The sequence below is a fragment of the Dendrobates tinctorius genome, unplaced genomic scaffold, assembly GCF_039654945.1.
Source record: "Dendrobates tinctorius isolate UK_male_01 unplaced genomic scaffold, ASM3965494v1 ptg000143l, whole genome shotgun sequence".
NCBI classification, from domain to species: Eukaryota; Metazoa; Chordata; class Amphibia; order Anura; family Dendrobatidae; genus Dendrobates; species Dendrobates tinctorius.
Genome location: NW_027361810.1, coordinates 30,749,777 through 30,771,750, shown reverse-complemented (window position 1 = coordinate 30,771,750; position 21,974 = coordinate 30,749,777). Strand labels below are relative to the sequence as shown.

General features: G+C 41.9%; 1 protein-coding gene across 16 annotated transcripts in view; it reads left to right on the top strand.

The window, feature by feature from the left end:
- Window positions 1-21,974, top strand: part of BAZ2B (bromodomain adjacent to zinc finger domain 2B) — a 379,566-nt gene that overhangs the window by 77,399 nt on the left and 280,193 nt on the right. For all 16 annotated transcript variants that reach the window (XM_073545694.1, XM_073545710.1, XM_073545708.1 and 13 more), the window contains exon 2: window positions 11,143-11,183. The gene's annotated coding sequence lies outside the window, so the exon portion shown is untranslated. The remainder of the gene's footprint in view (window positions 1-11,142; window positions 11,184-21,974) is intronic.

Sequence of the window (21,974 nt, the reverse complement as noted above, 5' to 3'; positions counted from 1 at the left end):
AGCTCCACGTGTGGGGAGCTTCACCATCTTGACTGCAACACACCACCAGCCCCAGAGGATCTGCATGCAGCGTCGGCTTAACATCTCACTTGCCGAACACCACAGGTGGCGTCACAAACTATTCATTTACATTCCATCATCTCCAATCTCCCCTAATACTTGGGCGCCCAGGGCCACGGACCGGGTCACTGCTGCAGTGACACATCCCGCCGACACCGGCCCGGTACCGAGTACACCACGGCCCTGGGAGGGCTCAGTAAAGAATCATATTGACTTAAAAGAGGTCCGTTGAGGTATTTTTTAAGGCAACAGAAGTGCTTCTGGCGGTGCCATGTTCGCCGCCAGCGGCATTAAAAAAACTCTTAAAAATAATGAAATGCGTCACCAGAAAATCCCCGCAGGTTTAAATCAAGTTTTTCTGCTAAATGTATTTTTTAGTTATGTTTGGTAATCCTATTTTTTTTTTTTTCATTTTACTTGTTTGTATAAAAAAAAAAAATCAATAAATTAGGAATATTGACATTTTTACATCTACATCCTAAGGCATCTGGAAATGCACATGTACATTAGCAGCAATAGACTGACTTAAGCCCCCGTCACACTAAGAGAGATCGCTGCTGAGTCACGTCAAGTTTTGTGACACAACAGCGACCTCAGCAGCGATCTCGCTACGTTTGACAGGTAGCAGCGACCAGGCCCCTGCTGTGAGATCGCTGGTCGTGTCGGAATGACCTGGACATTTTTTTGATCGCTGAGGTCCCGCTGGGTAGCATGCATCGGTATGTTTGGCACCTTACCAGCGACCTCGTTAGCGACTCAGAAGCGAGACACATAGGCATAGATTTGCGTTGCCTTTTCCGTGCCCCCTCAGCTCCGATTGGTGGTCGATACTGCGTCCTGATTGGCCTTGCCTTAAAAGGAGGCAACATAGTAGCACTTCCGTTCTTTGTTTCTGACCTTGTGCTGATTTGCAGATCAGCGGCTGCGACTCCACATCGATTTAACTATTCTTCAACTGTTCTTCTGACACCTATACTCTGTGTGCACGGTAGGTATCGTTGGGGTCTCAAATGCGTTTCCATTTTTACTTAATTCATAGGAGCAGCCGGAGAACGCTACTATGATCTGCAAACCAGCACGCGGTCAGGAACAAAAAACGGAAGTGCTACTATGTTGCCTTCTTTTAAGGCAAGGCCGCCAATCAGGACACCGTAGCAACCACCTATCGTTGCTGCGTTGTTGGGAAGATCTGACTGTTTGGCATCTCACCAGCGACCGCATAGCGACGCAGCAACGATCCCTACCAGGTCGCATTGTTGTCGGGTTCGCTGTAGCGTCGCTGAGTGTGACTGGAGCTTTAGACCCTATCTTTTGTATTAGAATCCCTTTCATTGTAATCCTGTCTGTAATGATAACGAGTCTGCTGAAAACTGTTCTGTAAAGAGAAGGAAATAGGAGTCTAAAATAAGGCCCAGGGGCCGATGTTTAATGCGATCGTCGGCCTCTATATCAGTCTTTGGGCCTTCTGGCGGAGGGTCACGTGGTCACATCCAAAGACTGATGTAATGGCCAGAAGGAGGAGGCTGTGGAGTGGGCAGGAAGCTATGGCAGCAGGAAACCTTAGACAGGTGAATGTAATTTTTATTTTTACCCCTTCCTTTATTATGCTTGGTGGCTGGAGACTCCTTATGTAGAGCATGATAAACGTCTTTTCGGGGAACTTTTGACTCTACCTGAATTTTATTCGGACAGAATCCAATCTGTCAAAACGAATTGTAAGCCATTTACTCAGCTATTGTCATTTTTTATGTGTGTGTTTTGTTTTTTTTTGTTTTTTTTTTGTTTTTATATTCTAGCTTTTTTATATTCGCGTGAGTCCCTCGCATCAGTACCTGGCACTAGGACCGGAGGGTGCGGCTGCATGTATTTCTGTGCAGCCACACACTCCGGTCCCGAGTGCCAGCGGCAGTGCCGGGTATTGATGCGAGAGACTCACGCGAGTTTCTTGCATCACACTCGTAAGTGTGACCCCGGCCTTATTTGAAAAGAATGGCATCATTACGTTACTTTTTTTATCCAATAGTTTTTTTTTTCTAAAAACATTAGGGTTAATTATGCCGATAACATGCCCTGGTATTAAATAATTAGCTGTGAAGGTTACCCATGATGTGTGACGTTCCTTATTGATGTCATTGTATTGTTGTGAATAAATTGTGTTCTCATAAATAAGTCATATAGTGGACTGCGGATACTGTGGGGTTATTTAAAAATGTACATTTTACAAAATTATATAGTATTGTCGCAAATACCGATTTGTGTTTTGTGGACAGTATCTGCATTTTTAATGATTCGATTCCTCTTAAGAATAACCTGCATTTTACTGTGATGGGAAGTTCTTTGCTGATGGATGAGCAACCTAAAAGTTATTTTGTGTCTTTGACCAGTGTAGGTCTGACTTCCAATACATGTATCTATACATCCCATTCATGAAAAAATGCATTATCAAATGCAAAGTGAATGAACAAAAAAGAAATCTAAATCAAATCAATATGTGGTGTGACCGCCCTTTGCTTTCCTCACTTGTTCTAGGTACTTCCACGCAGTTTTTTAAGGAACTTGGCAAGGAGTCTGTTACAAACATCTTGGAGAAATAACCACAGATCTTCTGTGGATGTCGCTTGTGTAAATCCTTCTGTCTTCTCATGTAATCCCAGGCATACTGGATGATGTTGACTTCAGGACTCTTTCGTGGCCGGATCATCTTTGTTCTTCTTGCCGCTAGATCATGTTGACATTGGCTGTATGTTGGGGGTCGATGTCCTGCTGCAGAATATATTTTTGGAGCCAATTAGAAGCCTCCCTGGTGTTATTGAAGATGGATAAGTATCTGTCTGTGATCGAGTCTGTCTGGGATTACATGAACAGACAGGAGGATTTGCACAAGCCTAAATTCACAGAAGATCTGTGGTTAGTTCTCAAAGATGTTTGGCACAATCTCCCTGGAAGAACTGATGAAGACAAACGGCGCCATACCAAATATTGATTTGATTTAGATTTCTCTTTTGTTAATTCAATTTGTTTTGTTAATTGATAAAATTACATTAACATTTTTTTTTTTTTCAAAACATTCTTCCTTTTTTGCAATGAACTGAATGTAGCCATTAGGCCTTTAAGCAGTCCTCTCTCTCTGCAAGTACACCACATTTTCTTATGTCTTGTTGTATACCATAAATCATTTGTAGTGTTTTTCGTGGTGTAGAAGAATCTTCTATTGTGCAGAAAACACAATAGTTTCTTCCTGTAGTGAGGATTTTCCATTTCCCCTTGATAGCTTTGTATTCATTTGTATGTTTAAGGACGCAGTGACATCATATAATTTAGGAGGGCGTTGTAGGATTGTCCGCTTGTGGAGGTTACAAAGGGTCAGTAGCTGTTCTCTTGTTACTGTGTATCTTATTGTAGTTCCTAAGCTTCTCATCAAGGAACAACCATGTTTCTAAAATATGTAATGGAATGGGACCATGACTGGGCATAGACTTTTCACTAAAGATGAACGTACATATTAGATGAATGTTGGCCAAAACTGCTGGGATTGCCCCGATACATACAGTAACTTTTTCCCAACAACAAATGTCAGGAGGAAGAAGGATGGGGCATGTAGTTTTTCAACATGCCCATTCCTTTTTTCTCATGGGAAATAACCTTCTGCCAAAATTATCTGTCAGCAGTGGCCTATTCTATCAAGTGTGCATGTGTATGGGAGGGTTCAGACGTATAGCTGTCAGCAAAAAGAGCATTGACCTGACAGCTAGCTGAGGGGTATGGTAATCTTAAAGGGACTCTGTGAGCACAGAAAGACTGTTCAAACCAAATACAGGTGCTCGGTGCATCATGGTGTGGCCAAACAATTAAGTACACCTTCTCACCTGCTTGTTTTTAACATATCTCTGCCCATCTTGATTAAGCCAGCCAGAGCTGTCAACCAAAGAAGGGGGGAGTGGAGATAGAGGAAAACAAGCAGATGGGAAGGTGTACTTAATTGTTTGACCATGCCATGAAGCACCGAGCACCTGTACTTGGTTTGGTTTGAACAGTCATTCTGCGCTGTCAGAGTCCCATTAAAAGTATGTCAGCATAAAATGACTGTTCAAACCAAGCACAGGAGAATGATGTTCCCTTAGCTTGATCAACAGTTCTGTGCACCTTCCGTCCTAATTGTTTGCCGTCTGTCGCTGCCCTTCTGTGACCACATGTAAAGCCAGACCACATGTAAAGCCAGAACGGTCAATCAAGGAAGAGAAGTGTGGCGAAAGATGGAAAACAAAGTAGGAGGGAAGGTGCACTGAAGTGTTTGGCCACACCAAGGGTGCACTGAGCTCCTCTTTGCTTGGTTAGAACAGTTATTTTGTGCTGACAGATTCCCTTTAAGCTTCCTTTCTCAAGATAACAAAAGAACGAAAATCCAACATCCCTGTTGCGTCTTCCATTGATTTGAAAGACAGTTAGGAAACCCTGACATTAGTTTATCAGCCAATGGCATCAAAAGTGGTGGCTGCAGCCAACTTTGATATATTGTTTATGGCCAGCTTTCAGCTTTACTTTCACAAGTACCATGGGTCAACCAGACTTCTGATAGGAATTGTGCACATGGGGTTCATGGTGGCCCCTTGGGTGCTGAGCTTGTCTAGGGCCACATCTGCATGGAGTCTGAATGTTCTGCCTTCTAGGAAACTGACCTCATCAGTCAATATTGAGCCTTGTTGGTCGGAGAGATCACCATGACTGCACTTTTTGTACCACGCTGAAGAATTGGTTGGCGCAATAGGAATACCAGATAATAAAAAAAAAAAAAAAAGTGGCTCCTTAACAGCTGAAGGCTGCCCAAGCTTGTCCTAACCACTAATCACTATTTTTAGGTATTTCCCCAGACACATAAGATTAGTACAAAGAACAATCAGTGGCTTGGTTTTCTGAGTTGCCACCAGGTTCAGCAGAATGCAGAAATGTATCATTGAAATTGAAAATGCAGACGCATCCAAAGGTGCAGAATGGAAGAGGCAGCGTCTATGATGATCCAATTATATATTATCTGTGCTAAGGTCTGCTTTAACCATTTCACTGGCCTACATAAAAGGATTATTAGAAAAACAGACAAGAACTGCTCAGGGTGGGGGGAGAACATTATTGTACTATTATTTAGAATTGTAACTTTAACATCCTATGTTGTTGAATCGATTCCATATAGTTACAATACTGTATAAACACTGCTTTGTCTCTATAGTTACAGCTCGGATTTCGCTGTTACCACACTTCATTTTTGTTTTTCTTTTGGCAAATGAGTCCAGGAATCTGTGGGTTTCGGGCCAGGAACGAGTGATGTATACATTCTCCTGCAGTGCACACAACTGATCGCATTAACCTCTTGCAGGATAAAAACTCACCAATAGATGATATCTAACAGTGTAGATCCTTCCTGAGATCAGTCATTTGCATTATGCTGTATGACCGTGAAGACCTATCCTGTGATATAACAAGTTCAACAACACCACTTTGGAAGTAAAGGGTTTTTGGGGACAAATTTTTTTTTTTTTTTTTTACTTGTGTTAAATACCTGTTTTGGGAACTAAAAATTATATTTGCAATTAGGTTTAAGATTTTTTGCACCATTTGGCTTTTTTTTTTTTACTTGCACCTTCAACTTGTTATCAATCAACAGAGAGGAGGTCAGAAAAACACAGATAAGAGAGTTACAAACCCGTCAGACAGTCATAGTGAGCTGACTGATAGATTCTCAGTTGACTCATTCTGCAGCTGGCAATAGACAGTGCAACACGGAGGCTATAGAAGGCAAACAGTACAAAATGTTTAATGAAACCCAATTGCAAAAAAGTTTGTTTTTGTGTTCTTTTTAGTACACAATACATGCATTTGAGGAGAAAAAAGACCATACAAGCTTAGGCTAGATTCACACTAGCATATGGCCGAGGTGCCGGCAGACTTCCTCTGTGAAGCTCCGCCCACAGCCGCACCTCCTCCCGTCAGCCCCTCCTACCTCGGCATGCATCCCCTATCTTTAGAATTGGGTACGCAGGCCATGCCGATGTATGCAGATGCCTCCGCATGCGTCGTTTTGACGGTGCGGCGACCGCACGAAAATGCAACATGTTGCGTTCGGCGCAGGTCGCCGCACCGTCAAAACGACGCATGCGGAGGCATCTGCATACATCGTCACGGCCTGCGTACAGAATGCTAAAGGTAGGGTACGCACGACGCCTGCCAAGGTAAGCGGAGCTGACGGGTGAAGGTGCGGCCGTGGGCAGAGCTTCACAGGGGAAGTCCGCCGGCACCTCGGCCATACGCTAGTGTGAAACCAGCCTTAGTCTGCTATGAAAAAAAAATCAGCACACAATTTTCGACCTCAAAACTTGTCACATTTTTATCTTTGGCTAATGGGGATTATGATGGATGGCCTAAATTCTTAATATTTGGAATCTGTAGTAAATTTTCAGTGTTCCTGTCCCAAAGTTGTAAGTGTATATGATAAAAAGTTATACATAATTACAATACACAATTCATTTATATAGTAGCCAATAAAATACACTGAGCACCCCCCCCCATTATGTCCTCGTAAAGAGCAAATACCGTAATATTGATACTGGTAAGATGGAGAATACATATGATTTCTAAATAAATCTTCCATTGTCTCTGCCAAAAGTTCTCAAGACAGCGGCATGACATTTAGTTTTGATTTCCCGTTGCAGAGCTGAGTTTTGGCGGATGTTCAGTAAAGGCTAAATTAGGTCGCTTCTACATAAAGTTGTTGAACAGATAAATGAGCCTTTGGTGTCCACTGAATTACAGACGCTGCATTGTAAGAGTATTTACAGTAAAATTCCACCTTCAGAGCGGGGAGTCTTTGTGGAGTCCTCATTTGCACCTATTTACATGGATTTTTCAATAGGAAATAAGTCTAAAAAGGGCCAAATAATAATAAGGGCACAACAGGCAAATGCCACACGGTTTCCAGCATTTCTTCAATCTCGCCTTCCCCTAAATAATCTTTATTTGGGTGCTGTATGATGTATAGACCCGGAATGGCACTCTTATTTGCAAGATGGGGGACCATATGGGGACATGGAGAAAGGGGGCTGTCGACAATTACCCGTGAAGGAGTCTACCTTCCAAATGAGCTGCATTATTTCTGAGCAAGTGTACTACATTTTATATTGGAAAGGTGGAAAAAAACACCTTTTGTAGGGGACAAAACTCAGTACCATAATTGGGTCCTGATATTGATATTTGCTAGAAGTTCTCTCTTCATCTATGTATGTTGGAGCCTTCAGCATCCACTCTCTTTAATTGTCAACCACTTTAAGGCCAGGTGACTTGATCCTCAGATATTCATGCCGATCCCAACAGCTCCACTTCCGACTCGTGTTTGACACAGCAGAAAACTTCTTGCGTCAAGTGATGATCGACGGTGAAGGGGGATGGCTGACTGCTCCAGTAACTAAACCAGTGATTTCACTTCCTCTTTATCTGAACCAGCCTCTTTCTCCGTCAAGTCAAATGTATAGAAGGGGGCTGGCTTAGCTAGTAACATTTAATTTAAATTTTAAAATAAACCATCAACCAGCCCTCTCCATACACAAGAACTGATAACATTCCCGACACAGGACACTCCCAGTGCCCAGTGGAGCTGCGGAGATCCGAAGACGGGAGCACCTCTCTCTGAATGCCAAATTATTGTAAGTATTTTTACTAGGAAGACTTCTAAAGTAAGGGGGAGCGGGCCCGTGAAAGTTCAGGTTCTGTTACCCGACCCAAACTTTATTTCAAAGTTCGGTTAGGGTACCAAAAATGTACCCGAAATTGAACTAGAACCCAAATCCTAATGAAAACATTGAGGACTTGAACTTTTGAGCTGGAAAATTCTCTCTCTATCCTTTCGACTTCCCCCGGAACTCCGAACTTTGCAATGGAATTCCAACTGTCCAGTACGAGATCCGAACGTTTAAGTTCGGGTTCGCTCATCTATAGTCTAAAGGTAATTTTTTGGAAGTGGATTGCCCATTTAGGCCACCTTTGCAACCACTGTAAATAAACTGACAATATTCTTGGGTGACTTTTCAGTGATCATTTATGAAGACCAAATTTAAAAAAGAGTCAACACTGTCTCCTTCAAGTGAACGTTTTAGAACCTTGGCTTCCAGTGCCCTGCACAGTGAAATAGACAATTTTGTGATCCTGTCACTTATTCTATGTTATGATAACCAGCCGCAGAGACAGTCCAGGGCTCTGCCAGTTCTGCAGCTTTACGCCCTGTGTGTGTCAGGGCTGGTTAACACACAGCAGATGTACTGAGATTATTTATGGCATGTTTTACAGCGGGTATGTTGGCTGACAAGTTAATGGTGCACCCTAAATGTATTGTTTTGCATAATAAAATGTATCATGTGGGTGATTACATTCTTTAACCCTTCCATTGCCGTCAGTCTTCGCTGGTCGTCGTGCAGTTGTACAATGGTAGATGAAAGATTGAGGATCGCTAATTAGAAAGAATTGATGTCGGCCTAGTTATAGAATCATTGTGTCAACATTTTAGCAAAAAGATACATAGCTAGAGAATGAAACAAAGGTCAGAATAACGAGTCCAAACAAGTGAGGGTATTGTTCTCGGGAAGTTGCAATTTGCATCATCCAAAAGTTTTTCCTTCCAATTTTTTTTTTAATTTTTAATTGTTTTCTAGTCTTAAATTCTTTTTTAAGGTTATATTCACCCGTTGAGTATTTACAGCAGATTTTCCTGCAGTAAAAACCAGAGTACTGGCAGGAAAAATGCTGCCTAAAATTCGGTCATTTTTGCATGCGTTTTGTTTTTTTTTCTACTCATTTACAGTGATGGCCAAAAGTATTGACACCCCTGCAATTCTGTCAGATAATACTCAGTTTCTTCCTGAAAATGATTGCAAACACAAATTCTTTGGTATTATTATCTTCATTTAATTTGTCTTAAATGAAAAAACACAAAAGAGAATGAAGCAAAAAGCAAAACATTGATCATTTCACACAAAACTCCAAAAATGGGCCGGACAAAAGTATTGGCACCCTCAGCCTAATACTTGGTTGCACAACCTTTAGCCAAAATAACTGCGACCAACTGCTTCCGGTAACCATCAATGAGTTTCTTACAATGCTCTGCTGGAATTTTAGACCATTCTTCTTTGGCAAACTACTCCAGGTCCCTGATATTTGAAGGGTGCCTTCTCCAAACTGCCATTTTTAGATCTCTCCACAGGTGTTCTATGGGATTCAGGTCTGGACTCATTGCTGGCCACCTTAGAAGTCTCCAGTGCTTTCTCTCAAACCATTTTCTAGTGCTTTTTGAAGTGTGTTTTGGGTTATTGTCCTGCTGGAAGACCCATGACCTCTGAGGTAGACCCAGCTTTCTCACACTGTGCCCTAAATTATGCTGCAAAATTTGTTGGTAGTCTTCTGACTTCATAATGCCATGCACACGGTCAAGCAGTCCAGTGCCAGAGGCAGCAAAGCAACCCCAAAACATCAGGGAACCTCCGCCATGTTTGACTGTAGGGACCGTGTACTTTTCTTTGAATGCCTCTTTTTTCTCCTGTAAACTCTATGTTGATGCTTTTGCCCTAAAAGCTCTACTTTTGTCTCATCTGACCAGAGAACATTCTTCCAAAATGTTTTAGGCTTTTTCAGGTAAGTTTTGGCAAACTCCAGCCTGGCTTTTTTATGTCTCGGGGTAAGAAGTGGAGTCTTCCTGGGTCTCCTACCATACAGTCCCTTTTCATTCAGATGCCGACGGATAGTACGGATTGACACTGTTGTACCCTCGGACTGCAGGGCAGCTTGAACTTGTTTGGATGTTAGTCGAGGTTCTTTATCCAACATCCGCACAATCTTGCATTGAAATCTCTTGTCAATCTTTCTTTTCTGGCCACATCTAGAGAGGTTAGCCACAGTGCCATGGGCTTTAAACTTCTTGATGACACTGCGCACGGTAGACACAGGAACATTCAGGTCTTTGGAGATGGACTTGTAGCCTTGATATTGCTCATGCTTCCTCACAATTTGGTTTCTCAAGTCCTCAGACAGTTCTTTGGTCTTCTTTAATTTCTCCATGCTCAATGTGGTACACACAAGGACACAGGACAGAGGTTGAGTCAACTTTAATCCATGTCAACTGGCTGCAAGTGTGATTTAGTTATTGCCAACACCTGTTAGGTGCCACAGGTAAGTTATAGGTGCTGTTAATTACACAAATTAAAGAAGCATCACATGATTTTTCGAACGGTGCCAATACTTTTGTCCACCCTCTTTGTTATGTTTGGTGTGGAATTATATCCAATTTGGCTTTAGGACAATTCTTTTTGTGTTTTTTCATTTAAGACAAATTAAATGAAGATAATAATACCAAAGAATTTGTGTTTGCAATCATTTTCAGGAAGAAACTGAGTATTATCTGACAGAATTGCAGGGGTGTCAATACTTTTGGCCATGACTGTAGGCCGGGGTGACACTTGCAACTGCAATGCGAGTCTCTCGCCTCAATAACCAGCATTGCCGCCGGCACTCGGGACCGGAGTGTGCGGCTGCATGTATTTCTATGCAGCTGAATGCTCCAGTCCGAACCGCCGGCGGCAGTGCCGGGTATTGATGTGAGAGACTCGCATTGCAGTTGCAAGTGTCACCCCGGCCATAATTGGATGAAAAACGCTGAAAGAATTGACAAGCTGCAGATTTGAAGAAACGCTTTGATGGCTCAAATCTGCAAAAATAAGCAGTATGTGCATGAGATTTCAGAAATCTCTTTCACTTTCCTAGTACTGTAAGGCTAAGTTCACACTGGGCATTTTTGCTGCTTTTTTTTCTGAGTGCTTGGCAGGAAAGAGGCTGCAGCAAAAATGCAGGTTTTGCTGCGTTATTGGCTGCATTTTTGTGCCTTTTTTTCATGTGTTTTTTTTTCATTCAACTCAATGGGTGAAAAACTCTGAAAAAACGCTGAAAGACGTTTTTCACCCATTGAGTTGAATGAAAAAAACCACAGCGTGTACACATAGCCTAATAGTATCTCTATCTTTTGTTTAATCAGTTTGTCTATTTTTTTTTTTTCAGCGTGCAAGAGTGATGTCACAGAACTGACGACATTTCTTACAGTAAGTGAAAATTTCATGCAAAAGTGTACTTGTACATGGGGTCTCCTTGGCATAGTCATGCGTTTTTTAGCTTCAAGTCAGTAATTTATTGGTCATGTTCTAGTGTGGTTTAGAGTAATCATAAGTAGCCGTACCATAGGCCAGATGGAGACAAGTAATGTCGCTGCCCAACTCGGTGACATCACTTAAAGGGTTTGCCCCATAATTGCACCTTATCGCTAGAGTTGAGCAAAAAAGATTTGCAGGACTCTGGTCCGATGGCCATGTCAGTAGCCCGTGGGGGTTTACGGTGCTCTCGTCTGGTGGCCACCAAGTACCAAAGTAGCTGCTGAACTAGGGTCTTTTAATATTTTTGCTCAACTCCACTTATTACCTATGCACAGGAGATCTAATAAGTTTCTCAGTGTTGGGAGTCTCAACCATTATGAGAATGGGCGTATTGAGCATGCTCACCTCTTCAACATTCAGAGGACTGACCGAGATGGCAAGGACATCACAGGATTGTCTTGGTCTCCTAGATAAAGAAGGAAATGTAAGGCAAGAAAATGGCAGAGATCATATCGGCCGCAGCACTATTAAATTGTAACGTGCATCATCAAACTCTGCATGTCAGGACTCATTGCTTGTAGGGGAAAATACGTGCAAAATCCAGATTATGGCAGTGCTCAGAGGTTTTATGGCTCTTTTCTAAGGAGCCTTGCTTGCTCCTTGCATTGCTGTGCTAGCTCTCTGTTCCCTGTGAGCCGAAGACATGAGATGACTGCTAGCATTATTGTGGTTTGTCCTGATGAAGAAGTTTTGTATATTTCGAAAAGTGTTGAAAAAGAAAAAAAACACATAAATATTCTTCATTGTCTTCTCATCGCCTGGTGGAACATTGGCAGTGCGGCATTATATCCATTTTTCCACTTGTCTACATGAGATGACTACTAGCTGAACAGTCATTTTTCTATCAGTCTCACCTCTTGTCCAGTACGCTTCCACTAATTTATAAAGTAAGGGAAGCACCTGGCGGCCTCAGATTTGTTAGATTTTTTTTTTTATTATTAGCAGATCCTGTTGAAAACAGAGAGATCCACTGATGATCATCTATTGTCTACAGCCAACGTTAGGACATTGATATTCTAAAGTGGTGATGTGTAGACAAAGCAAATGTTTGGTTTTGGATCTTTCGGAGGATGAGACACCTTTCCCTAAGCTCATTTATCTGTGTTGAAATTGCATTGCAACCCTCACTTCTGCACAATATTTTGTCAGATGATGATATAAAAAAGATATATCAGAAAGAAGCCGTCCTCTATAATTTGCCAGTCCTTTATATATCCTTCAGTGTTTTTGCTTTTTCGCTGTTTGCTTTTTCTTTTATGTGGATTTGTGCCAGCTGAATGCTTGCTTCAGTGTGAGCTGAATAAGACAATCACAAGTCAGGCATGCAACCCTTCTAATGCAAACTAGATAAAGAGGAGTGCTCAGCAGAAAAATGCAAAAATGTCTAATAGTCTGACTGAGTTGGCTGTATGTGACATGATTGATTCTGTTTATCTTCCTGCAGTGCTTATAGTTCAAGCATATAGTAGTGGGAGGTCACTGACCATGGTTTAGGAGGGTTGTGAGGCCCTTAGGTTCCTCACCGCTTTGCAAACCAGTAGAGTTGAGCAAAAAAGTCATACTGATCCGGCATCGGACATCCAGTCCTCGGTGGTGGCTGGACCAGGGAAGTCTTCACTTCAGTGCATGGACTCCTTGGCACAGCAATCTGGGCAGCTCTTGCTAGGCCCTTCGGCATCATGAAATTGCATGAGACTCGCACAATGTCCCAAAATGCGTCATTCTTTGACTTTACGACATCACAGGGTCTGGTAAGCACAAGAGGCGCCCAAGATGTCAAGCCAAAGTGAAGATTTCCCTGTCCCAGCTGTTACGGAGGAACGGACTGATCGCCGCCTGGACCAAACCAGTGCAAATCTTTGGCTGTACTCTACAAACCAGCTTCTCCTTCTACCTCTGGGAGGTGCTTGGGAGGCAGACACCAGAGCAGAGACGAGATGCCCTGCAAAGACGAGGATATTTTAGAATAAATTAATGTTTTTTTTCACTTTCTACATAGGGTTTGTGATCGACATGCATCCCAGTGCACATATTTGTGATGCACATCACTTTACTTGCATTTTTACATATGTTTTATAAAAGTATACGTTCAAAAAGGGTAGGTCCCCACTGCGCTTCTATTTAAAATATATACTGCGGAAACCTCCCAGACCGACCATAGGTCTCTTGACCTGCACTCAACAGTCTCCCTCATGTACAGCACCATGGTCTGGAAATCGAGGTCTGTACACTGTCCGTGAAACTTGGACGTGTGAAACCAGCCTAAGCCTATGTTCATATGCAGCACTTTTCCAACTTTTTTTAATACAAATTAAAAGCTGGGGTTTTTTTTACAATACCAGCAAAAGCTATCAGATTTCAGAAATCTCTAATGTCCGGAGCATGTTTTTATTATTTCATGACTGAATTTGAGAACTGCAGCTTTTTTTAAATCTGCAGTAAGTGACTTCTTTCAACTTTTTTTTACAGATATTTTTCACCCATAGAAAGCAATGACAAAGTGCAAACACTGCAAAATGGCAGTAAACAGATTTTGCTGCATTTTTGGTGAATAAAACTAGCTTTATTATACATTATACTGTAGACTACACATGTGATCCACACCAAAAAAAAGCTGCAAAATTTGCATTTTGGATGCAATGTTTTAACTGCCAAGAGAGCTGATTTTGCTGTAGGAAAAAAAGCGTAGCAAAAAATACTGGGTGTGAATACAGCCTAAGGCCGGCGTCACACTAGAGAGGAATACGGACGAGTGAGAGGCGATAAAAAAAACGCATTGCCCACGGACCAATGATTCTCTATGGGGTAGCTCCCATCAGCCGTATTTTTCTCGCGTATTTTCTACGGTCCGTGGGAGCCCACGCATTTTTTTTTACAACGAATTAACCCCTTAAATTAACACCTACATCTCCCAAATTTTGCACACAAACCCTCATCTAATTATTAGTCAGGGACATATAAAAAAAAACATGAAATGAAATGGTTTACTGTATGTAAACCATGTGTCATTTCATGTCGGGTAGGGGAATGACTTGACAGTAGCCGTCAATTGAATTAGCGGCTATTCTGCTATGTAGAACTCTGTGAAATATAAATATATATGTGTCTCAATGACATGTATGTATGTGTGTGTGTGTATGTGTATATATATATATATACACAGAGAATGTATGTATATATATATATATATATATATATATATATATATATATATATATATATATATATATATATATATATATATATATATATATATACATTCTCTGTGTCTATATCTATTCTTTCATTTCTTTATTAAACCTGTCAGTGTGAGTTTACTGTATAGCGCACTGAATTGCCGGCTTTTCTAAAAGACACCGGGTGCATATTTCTCACAAGTCACACGTGTGGTCCGTGTGTAATGCGTATTGTTAGCGCACCCATAGACTTGCATTGGCGTACTACAGTCGTAATACGCTGACAATCGCAGCATGCTGCGATTGGCATGGACCACAGAAAATACGTGAGAAAAATATGGCTGATGGGAGCTACCCCACAGAAAATCATTGGTCCGTGGGCAATGCGTTTTTTTTTTTTTATCGCCTCTCACTCGTCCGTATTCCTCTCTAGTGTGACGCCGGCCTTAGACGTTAGATAGCGCATGACCTTTTCAATAAAGGGGCATTTACACATTGTGATATCGCTAAAGCATCACCGATTTTGTGACGCAGCAGCGATATTGCTAGCAACATCGCTATGTGTGATACTTACCTCCGACCGGCTCCCCCGCTGTCTGTCGCTGATCGCGCAGCTCCATTTCTCGTCGGGCGCTTCCTTCGGGCTTCCTGCTGGCGCCGACAAGCGACGCGTGGACGTGGGCGGGAGGACGTCAGGATCGCCGCGTCTGAAAGGTAAGTAACGACCGCTGCTGTGTCGCTGCATCGCTGGTGAGATCTGCCTGTGTGGCAGCTCACTAGCGACCATTTAGCGATGCACCAGCGATCCTGACCGGGTCGTATCGTTGTCGGGATCGCTGGTGCATCGCTAAATGTTAAGGGGCTTTAAATGAAAACCTGTGATGACTCTTTTTTTGGATAGACCCTATGAAGACATTTTACTTATGCGTTGGGAGGTTTCTCGACGTACAGGCTAATTGTACAATGGAAAATGTAGTTTGAACTTGGCCCGATACAAAATTATTTTGATTCTTCTGTTTCTCAAAATTCCAAGAAAAGTTGGAATCAGGTCTAACAATTTAGGCTACACTACAGAAACATTTTATTAATAAATAGGAGTTCAGATAACGTGTCAGCCAATCCTGATTACATCTCTTTGAGTTTGAACAAAGGGACAGTGTTCATCTGAAATTACTTTTCCAAAAACAATAACATGGCTTATACATTAATCGCCCTTGTACTATCTGATAAAGATCACAGATGGAAATCAGAATCATATAAAAAGGTGTGTGGATCTGTAAAACGATTCCCATATCATGCTCATTCTGTGCCTCCCTGTTATTCTAATATATGCAGTAAATGTCCTCTCTCATAGGCTTAAGCCTTAAAGTGATTACGGTATACATGATTAAAAAACCTAGACGGCTTTTTTTTAATATGAGAAAAGACACTGTTTCCCACATTACAATAGCTTACTGTAGCTTTTGACCAGTTTTCCCATCTACGGCCGCTATCACTAGTTTTCAGTTGTCTCTGAGCTACTGGGTGGAGACTAGATGCAATGATGTCTCCCGTACACAGCACATACAGACTTGAATTGATTCCTGCTCTTCTTTCTCTATGTAGCACACAGACCTAAGAAGCAGCAACATGAAGGACATTATACTGTAATACAGAGCAATGTAGCTGTGAATCCATTGCTGATGTAAGATAAACACAGACAAACTGCAACATGAAGGACATTATATTGTAATACTGAGCAATGTAGCTGTGAATCCAATGCTGATGTAAGATAAACACACAGACAGAAACTGCAACATGAAGGACATTATATAGAATCATAGAATCATATAATCGTAGAGTTGGAAGGGACCTCCTGGGCCATCTGGTCCAACCCCCTGCTCAAAGCAGGATTCGCTAAATCATCCCAGTCAGATGCCTGTCCAGCCTCTGTTTGAAGACTTCCATTGGAGGAGAACTCACCACTTCTCGTGGCAGCCTGTTCCACTCATTGATCACTCTAACTGTCAAAAAGTTTTTTCTAATATCTAATCTGTGTCTCCTCCCATTCAGTTTCATCCCATTGCTTCTAGTCTTTCCTTGTGCAAATGAGAATAAAGTTGATCCTTCTACAATGTGACAGCCCTTTAGATATTTGTAGACAGCTATTAAGTCTCCTCTCAGTCTTCTCTTTTGCAAACTAAACATTCCCAAATCCTGCAACCTTTCCTCATAAGACAGGGTTTGCAGACCGGTCACCATTCTGGTCGCTCTTTTCTGAACTTGCTCCAGTTTGTTGATGTCTTTTTTTAAAATGTGGTGCCCAAAACTGGACACAATATTCCAGATGAGGTCTGACCAAAGAGGAGTAGAGGGAAATAATGACTTCACGTGATCTAGACTGTATGCTTCTGTTAATACATCCTAGAATTGCATTTGCCTTTTTTGCTGCTGCATCACACTGTTGACTCATATTCAGTCTGTGATCTATTAGTATACCCAAGTCTTTTTCACATGTGCTGTCACTTAGCCCTATTCCTCCCATTCTATATATGCTTTTTTCATTTTTATTGCCCAGATGTAGTACTTTGCATTTCTCCCTGTTAAAAACCATTCTGTTAGTTGCTGCCCACTTCTCCAGTTTATTTAAATCTTTTTGAATCCTCTCTCTCTCTTCTCTAGTATTAGCTATCCCTCCTAGCTTTGTGTCATCAGCAAATTTGATCAGTTTACCCTCAATTCCTTCATCTAAATCATTGATAAAGATGTTGAACAATACAGGGCCCAGGACAGAGCCCTGTGGTACCCCACTTGAGACATTCCTCCAACTGGATGTGCAGCCATTTACGACCACTCTTTGGGTCCGATCACTAAGCCAGTTATGAATCCACCTAACAGTTGCCTTGTCCATTCCATACTTAGTCATTTTTTCAATAAGGATTGTATGAGAGACTTTGTTAAATGCTTTGCTGAAGTCAAGATATACTATATCTACAGCATTTCCTTGATCCACCCAATCAGTGATACCGTCATAGAAGGAAATTAAGTTAGTCTGACATGACTTATTAGTTACAAACCCATGCTGACTCTGTTTAATCACTTCATTCTTATCCAGGTATTGACATACATGTTGTTTAATAATTTGTTCAAAGATCTTTCCTGGTATAGAAGTCAGACTCACCGGCCTATAGTTGCCTGGGTCCACCTTCTTCCCCTTTTTGAAGATAGGAACAACATTTGCTCTTCTCCAGTCTTCTGGCACTTCTCCTGTTCTCCAAGAATTTTCAAAGATTATGTAGAGGGGTTCAAAAATTTCTTCTGCTATCTCCTTCAGTACTCTGGGGTGTAATTCATCTGGACCTGGAGACTTGAATTCATTTAGGTTAGCTAAGTGTTTCCTCACTATCTTTCTGTTTATAGATATCCTGGATTCTTCTATTCCCTTAATAGGACAGTGAATAACAGTTGATGTTACATTTCCTTTCTGAGAGAAAACAGATGCAAAATAGGAATTTAAAAGTTCAGCCTTCTCAACATCCTGTCTTACCATGTCATCATTTTCATCCTGTAAAAATCCTATAGCATCTTTGACTTTTCTTTTACTTTTGACATATCCCCAAAATCCTTTATTATTGCTTTTGACATCTCTTGCAAGCCTCAATTCATTTTCAGCTTTAGATAATCTGATTTGTGCCCTGCAGGTTCTGCAGACAGCATTATATTCTTCTTTAGATATGCCTCCCTCTTTCCATTTTATAAACATTTTTTTCTTCCTTTTTAGCATGTGCTTAAGTTCTGTGTTCATCCATCCTGGCTTCCTTAAATGCTTCCTATTCTTCCCTCTTTTCGGAATTGTTAACAACTGTGCTTTGAGAATTTCATTTTTCAAGATTTCCCATCCTTCCTGGACATTTTTGTCTTTAAGGATATCCAGCCATTGGATCCCTCCAATTCTCTTTCTGAATCCCTTAAAATCTGCCTTTCTGAAATCTAACCTTGATGTCTGAGTCTTCACAGGTCTTCCGCCTCTAGTTATCCAAAATTCTAAAATAGCATGGTCGCTACCTCCTAGGGTCCCAGCCACTTTTACCTCCTCAACCATTTCCTCCCTGTTTATAAGGATTAGATCCAAGGTAGCAGTTCCCCTTGTTTTCTCCCTTACCTTTTGGAAGATAAAGTTGTCAGCAAGAGAGGATAAGAATCTCCTTGACCTGTTAGTTTTGCCTGAGAGAGATTCCCAACAAATGTCTGGATAGTTGAAATCTCCCATGACAACTATGTCATATTTTTTGGAGAACTTGGCCATTTGATGCATAAAGAGTTCATCCATAACTTCAGCTTGCACAGGCGGCCTGTAGTAAATGCCTACAATGGTGTCCTTTTCATTGTTCTGTCCTTGTATTCTTACCCAAACAGTTTCCACAGAACTCACAGTCTCTAAAGCTTCAATCTCTGTGCAGATATACGCGTTTCTAACATACAATGCGACACCCCCTCCTCGTTTATCAAGTCTGTTTCTTGCAAATAAGTTGTATCCTTCTAGTCTTGTATTCCAATCATGTGAATTGTCCCACCAAGTTTCAGTGATTCCAATGACATCATATTTCTTTTCCTGTGTTAATAGTTCCAATTCTCCTTGTTTGCTGCCCATGCTTTGTGCATTAGTATAGAAACATTTTAGTTTGTGATTGGTTTCTCTTTCTCCAATATTTTTATTAATTGGATTATTTTGTCTTTGTTCTTCCTTTCCACTTCTAATAGCAGAGTTCTCAATAGCATTTGTCAGGTGTATGGCTTTTTCTGGTCTTTTGCTTCCCTTCCCATGTTATTCTAGTTTAAAGCTCTCCTTACAAGTGTAGCAAGGCGACTTCCAAATACATGCTTTCCAGTCTTCGTAAGGTGCACCCCATCTCTAGCAAGTAGTCCATCGTATAAGTAGTTCACTCTGTGATCCAGAAATCCAAATCGTTGCTGACGGCACCATCGACGTAGCCAGTTGTTCACCTGCAGAATCTTATTCCACCTCCTTGTTCCATGGCCATCCACTGGGAGGATGGAAGAGAAGACCACCTGCGCTCCCAGTTCTTTCACTTTCTTGCCTAAGTCTTCAAAGTCTCTGCAGATGGTTTCCAGGTCGTTTCTTGCGGTGTCATTTGTCCCCACATGTAGTAGCAGGAATGGGTAGTCATCTGTAGGTCTGAAGAGTCCTGATATCCTGTCAGACACATCTTTAATTTTTGCACCTGGAAGACAGCACATTTCTCTTGAAGTTATATCCGGTCTGCAGATAGCGGCCTCTGTTCCTCTCAACAGGGAATCCCCCATGACCACCACTCTCCGTTTCTTCTTCACAACATTTTTCTTTCTCCATCCAGGAGGACTCTGAAGGCGTACAAGGTTGCTGTTTGTTGGCAAAGTCTTATCCTGATGTATTTCTTCATCGTTTTCCTGCGTGAGAGCCTGGTACTGGTTTCTGAGCAGTATGGGTGCTGACTGCTTCCTGATCCTCCTGCTTCTCTGGGTCACATGTCTCCATTCCTCTGTTTCTTCAGGTGCACTTTGAATTTCTTCTCTTTCTGTAACATGAAGAGATAATTCTGCTCTGTCCAAGAACTCTTCACCTTCCTTAATGATCTTCAACGTAGCTAACCTCTCTTCGAGATTTTGCAACTTTTATATTGTAATACTGAGCAATGTAGTTGTGAATACAGTGCTGGTGTAAGATATAACACAGACAGAAGCAGCATTGAGGACATATACTGTAATACTGAGCAATGTAGCTGTAAATACAGTGCTGGTGTAAGATAAAACACAGACAGAAGCAGCATTGAGGACATATACTGTAATACTGAGCAATGTAGCTGTAAATACAGTGCTGGTGTAAGATATAACACAGACAGAAGCAGCATTGAGGACATCATACTGTAATACTGAGCAATGTAGCTGTAAATACAGTGCTGGTGTAAGATATAACACAGACAGAAGCAGCATTGAGGACATCATACTGTAATACAGAGCAATGTAGCTGTGAATCGAATGCTGATGTAAGATAAACACACAGACAGAACCTGCAACATGAAGGACATATACTGTAATACTGAGCAATGTAGCTGTGACTACAGTGCTGGTGTAAGATAAAACACAAACAGAAGCAGCATTGAGGACATCATACTGTAATACTGAGCAATGTAGCTGTAAATACAGTGCTGGGGTAAGATAAAACACTTGAAAGCAGCAGCACAATGAGTCTTTTTGTCTCCCTCTGTCTCTCTCTCTGCTCTTTCTCCTCCACCCCCCATTTCCATAAACTTCAATAGGCAGCTGTAATCTGATGCTTCAGTGAACTGTCAGTCCATCCTGTTTTGACCAGGACAGATTTTACCAAAGTAATTTTTTTTCTCTTAAATATTGACCATGTGGAGGGGAAGTAGGGTAAAGTGTCAGTCTTTTCTAATTACACAAAACTATGTATGACAATAAAAGCTGAGCTAGATTGCATATTATTACAGAATGATCTGTCTGCATGGACAAACGCACGGCAAATGAGGTTTAATGTTGCTAAATGTAGATTAATGCACCAAGGCCAGAGTAAGGCTATGTGCACACGGTGCGGATCCTCCCGCGGATTTTTCCGCGCAGATTTTAAGAAATCCGCAGGTCAAATGACCTGCATTTTTCCTGCGGATTTCTTCCTGTTTTTTTCGCGGTTTTTGGGCAGTTTTCCACCTGCGGATTTGTAGAATGGAGCAGGTGGAAAACTGCAGCAAAACCGCACAAAAGAAGTGACATGCTGCTTTTTTTTTTTTTAACCGCACAAAAACCACGCGGAAAAATCTGCAGCGTGTGCACAGCGTTTTTTTTTTTTTCATTGGCTATAATGGTACTGTACATCACCTGCAGTTCTGCTGCAGATCCGCAGCGGCAAATCCGCTGCGGATCCGCGGTAGAAACCGCACCGTGTGCACAGGGCCTTGGCATATTGAGGCTGTTACAATGTCTGGGTGGGCATATGGGTGTCTGTGCAGCAGAAAAGTGAGTCACACAGGACAGAGATAGCAGACAGGAGATGTACTGAAAGCCGCAGACGTCAGGGAGACCGCAGTTAAGAAGCAGAGGTACTGAAGGCCACAGGTAACTGAGGTACTGGAAGCCGCAGGCAGCCAGGTGTCGTCCTGGAGACCATAGACAGGTTGCAGAAGATACTGAAGGCCACAGGTAGAGGAGTAACTGAGGGACTGGAAGCCACAGGCAGACAGGAGATGTCCTGAAGACCATAGACAGGTTGCAGAGGTATTGTAGGCCACAGGCGGGCAGGTAACTGAGGTACTGGAAGCAGCTGTCAGCCAAGTAACTGTGCACAGACAAACTTACAGTCTTAATACCAAGACACATATGTGTATTTTGGTGAGCCTTATATAGGCCTATGAAGTTGAGCACATGGAAGCACACTGGGCTCCTTGCAAAGCCTGATGTGGAGCACAAGAAAGTTTAGTGGACCAGGGAGCAGTTCCCAGACCCCTAAGTGACA